The sequence below is a fragment of the Nycticebus coucang genome, chromosome 15 (assembly GCF_027406575.1).
Source record: "Nycticebus coucang isolate mNycCou1 chromosome 15, mNycCou1.pri, whole genome shotgun sequence".
Classification (NCBI taxonomy): domain Eukaryota; kingdom Metazoa; phylum Chordata; class Mammalia; order Primates; family Lorisidae; genus Nycticebus; species Nycticebus coucang.
The window spans coordinates 23,334,335-23,339,049 of NC_069794.1; the positions used below are offsets into that span (position 1 = coordinate 23,334,335).

Sequence of the window (4,715 nt, forward strand, 5' to 3'; positions counted from 1 at the left end):
TGTAAACTTAAAAATCAGAAACTGGCCTGGACCCTTTTAATTTGAGACAAACTTCCAGGACCACAATATCCTGGAAAATATCTGAATTTTACCAGCATTGCAACTCCTGAACAGTGAACTCATATGGTAAGCCAGCCGCCTCCAACAATGATAATTATTATTTCAAAACAATAGCGTACTCACCCTTAGCATTTTTTTTACAAATTTCTTCTTGCTTTACTCTCAATACAAGTTAGCTTTTAGAAGAATGTGTGTCCCCTGCATTCCTAAGATTCCAATAAACACCTTGTCTTAGTACTTTGCCTTTTGTTTTTTTGCCTCTTCTTGGTGGAAAATATACATTTTTAAAATGCCTTTTAAAGTCTTTCCAAATCCTAACATTGTGGGTTTCAGACTTGAAAAATTAAACTATTTCTAAATGATATGGTATAATTGTCCAATATAAAAAAGAAAGGATCTCTTTAAGTCTGTTACTTTACTAATAAAAAAGTATCAAGGATTGTTCCCAGGCTGTGTGTCTCCTACATGTGTATGTAGGTATTTGTGTGTGAATGTGTCTGTGTACGTGTGTTTGAATAATTGGTATATTTAAAACTATTCTAAAGATGTTATTTTCATCCTGATAGGATTCTATTTTAAAACATAATGATTTGTAGGTGGCAGCCACAAATCTTATCTTATCTTCTGGGTCGTAATTATAATGTTTATTGTAAGAAATATAAAAGCTTGATTTAGATTAAAAAAAATATCAGGCCATAACTTGGTTCTCCCTTCTCTAGATTTTATTGAAGTGGAAACAAAGCAAATATTTATATTTGTTTTGTTAAAATGATAAGTCAATATGCTGAAGAATTTGATCCATTCATTATTATGATTATTTATTTTCCTAAATGTATTTCTGTTTCTTGTCTACATCTAGAGAAAGTCATTTCCAATGCTGTTTGTGGAAAGTTTAAGACTTTTTTCAGATCATCTACCTAAATGTGTGTACTTCCATTTTCTATAAAACTCTAATGATTTTATTAATATATTAACTTAATTTCAAAACCCAGAAAACATCACACATAGCAGGTAAAAGAGAAAGTAAAGTGCTAAATATATTGCTGTGTGTATTTCTAATATATTCTTCTTTCCCAGGAAACAACATGGGATTGATTATACAAGGTCATGTCTGGAAGAAAAGATTTCATATTGCAGCATCAATAAATTTCTCTCTTGCACCTCATGTAAAAGCTACATGATTGACACATTTTATTAGCTAGCTCAGCCAGCTCTATGCCTGTAGCTTTGTCATAGCAATTGCTAAATTAATTTACAAACTTCAGTCAGCTTGTTGTATTTTTATAGCTGTCTCTCTGAATATTCCTCCCACGCAATATGAGAATTCCCCCCAGACAAAGTACTGCTGTTAAATCTTTAATTCATTCCTTGTTAAATAGTTGTGTTATTTTGATTTTAGCACAGGTCTAAAGGCTAAGCTTCCTTTCACACATGCTATTTTGTCAAAGACTATTGCAGGGAGAAGTCTAACTACAATGTATGTGGGGTGGAATATTGACATTTCATGGTAATAAAAACCATTGCAATTCATTGTATTCTACAATAAGTAGGTTCGCATGTATTCATTGACAAAATATTTAAAATCTAGGTAGGATAACATTTATTCAGAGAAAACTGAAGGTAGCATGGTGGTGACAAAAATGATTGCAAAAAAATGGTTTCTGAATAAATCAAATAACTATCAAAGAGTTTTTACTGGAAGAAGTCTTTAAAATGGATCATAATAAGGTGGTTCCTTAAGCTTCCTACTGACATCATTTTCTATTGAGAAGTCTATTTTTCCATAAAATAATCAAATTTTTATTTAAATTTTTAAATTTTAGCTGTTATCTTTATAGGGTAGATCTATATCTTCTGTTTGATAAACATAAAATAATCATACGTTACGTCACTTGTTTTGCTTCCTATGAGGCGGCCTTATTTCTTTGAGATTTACCTTATCTTATCTGCCTGGTACGTGTAGAAACATTTAGGAGCATAGTAGACATAAACTAATGATCTTTAAACCACCAATGCTAGAAACTAAGTAATTATTACTGTTCGACATTTCCCACCCCACTTATGAAAACATTGCTGAAAGTAATCTCTTTCAGAAATTCATGAGGAGAGAGATGGGAGATGAAGCCAGGAATAAATTCCACGTACTGAGGGAGGTGAATGCAGGCTACAGTGTGATTCAGACCTGACGAAAGAACTTTAATGGACTAACAGGTTCTCTTGATGGGGAAGAAAACCTTCTTAAGTATGCCTGTGTGATTTTCCACTGTGTATCCTAGTAGGGAAAATCAATGTCTTCCTCGTTTAGACTCAAAACGACATCATTACCACCAAAACATTTAGAGTCTCATAAAATATGTACAGGATGCCTTTTCTTCTCACTCTAATTTAAGTTACGTGTTTTCTAGGCCTGCATTTCCTGAGTGCTGGTACCACATTATGTATGAAGGCCTGAAGATAAAGTTTGCTGTTATCTTTTTTGTAGTTTAGTATAATTATCCCCTACATTAAAGACATTTTTGAAAATATAAGTTTAGTGAATAATGAAATAGATATTTTACTATAATTATCAAAGCTACATGTAAATACTAAATTAAGGAATAATTGAAGTTCATAAAATTTAAGCCACATGGTCAAGGTAGCAATGCACTGGATAAATAGTAGAGCTGGAATAAATACGCAATCCTGGGTGACTCAGATCTCTATGTTTTTCTCAAAACATTATGCCCTTTTTCCATTAAGCTGTTTTGATGTTTCAGATCAGAGTCACCACCTAAAAGCTTAATGTGAACTTTATATTTTTGAATTTAGGTCTTATTAGTTTTTGGATGACTAATAGATTCAGCTAACCCCCGATTCCACTGATGAACTTCAGATAATGTTTAAAAAATAACTTTCCATTTAATGCTTACACTAAAGATCTATTGCATGTATGTATTAGCCTGGGATGTGGTAACAAAAATAGTATAAATTGTTTGACCTAAACAACAGATATTTATTCCTCAGAGTTCTGAAGGCTAGTGAGTCTGAAGGTGAAGATTCCAGCTGATTCTGTTCCTGGTGAGGACTTCCTCTTCCTTGTCTGCGAAAAGATGCCCGCCATTTTGCTGTATCTTCAAAAGGCCAGAAGGGAGCCTTTCCTGTGCTCCTTCTTGTAAAGGGGCTAATTTCACTCTCATGACTTAATCATCTTCTCTAGGTCCCATGTCCAAAAACCATCACACTAAGAATTAGGGATTTAAAATATGAATTTGGGGGGAACATGTCATGCAATCCATAGTGTTGTATAAAGAAAATGCAATGAATAAACTATTATATTTATCATTATGTACTTCTTCAACTCAGTCCTTATTTTATAACTGTTAATTAGTAAGGTACCTGGGGAAGGAGGACTCTATAAGAACTACATCAATCCGTGTTCTATTGTAAGGGATATAAAAAATTTTATTTAGGGTGGTGGTGGCAGAGCTGATGATGCATAGACCAGTGGCTTTGGGGCGCGATGCTGGACCCAAACCAGCTCACCATGTGGATCACGGAGCTCACTGACCAGAAAGTCAAGTTCATCATTGAGAATACAGACCTGGTGGTGGCTAATTCTATTCGAAGGGTTTTCATTGCTGAGGTGCCCATAATAGCCATTGACTGGGTTCTAATTGATGCTAGTTCCTCAGTCCTCACGATGAGTTCATCGCTCACAGATTAATTCCACTCATCAGTGATGACATCTGGACAAGCTCCAGCACTCTTGGGACTTTACCAGTGACGAATTCTGCCCTGAGTGCTCAGTGGAGTTCACCCTCGATGTGAGGTGCAATGAAAACCAGACTTCTCACGTCACATCTCCAGACCTTGTCTCCAACCACCATCGGGGCATTCCAGTGACTTCTCAGAGCCGAGATAATGACCCCAATGACTATGTGGAACAGGATGACATGCTCATCATCAAGTTGAGAAAGGGCCAGGAGTTGAGACTTTGTGCCTATGCCAAAAAAGGTTTTGGCAAAGAACATGCCATATGGAACCCTACTGCAGGGGTGATTTTTGAATACGATCCAGACAATGCCCTGGGGCACGCAGTGTACCCCAAGCCCGAGGAATGGCCCAAGAGTGAGTACTTGGATCTGGATAAGGATGAGTGACAGGCTCCCTATGACCCCGACAGAAAGCCAGAGAGGTTTTACTATAACGTGGAGTCCTGTGGTTCTCTGCGCCCTGAAACCATCATCCTCTCAGCCCTCTCTGGACTAAAGAAGAAACTGAGTGATTTACAGACTCAGGTAAGCCACGAGATCCAGAGTGACGTATTCACCCTAAACTAGCTGCAGCCAGTGTGGGGCTTCAGGTCTCTCTCGGGACTTCTAGTTTCTGAGATCTAGACTGCTATTGCACAAGTTTCTTGGCAGGTCATCAGTACCAGCTAGAAGGGGGTCACAGATAGATTACTAGGGAAGCCACTGCTACTCACGCAGGACAGTTTTTTATTTGCTGATTGCCAACAGTGCTCCCCAGAATGCAGCCTGTCCTGTTTCCTATTGCACCTGTTGGGGACATGCTGCTTCCCTGTTGAGAGCCTCTGTGCTGGATTTCTCTCCTGGTCATTCCAGCTCTTTACTTTAAACCCTTTCTGCCTAAAAGAAATTTTCACAGTTGTACCT

General features: G+C 37.0%; 1 pseudogene; it reads left to right on the top strand.

Moving 5' to 3' along the window:
* The first annotated feature begins 3,559 nt into the window (after window positions 1-3,559).
* LOC128566807 (DNA-directed RNA polymerase II subunit RPB3-like) lies at window positions 3,560-4,379 on the top strand (annotated as a pseudogene).
* The last annotated feature ends 336 nt before the right edge of the window (window positions 4,380-4,715 follow it).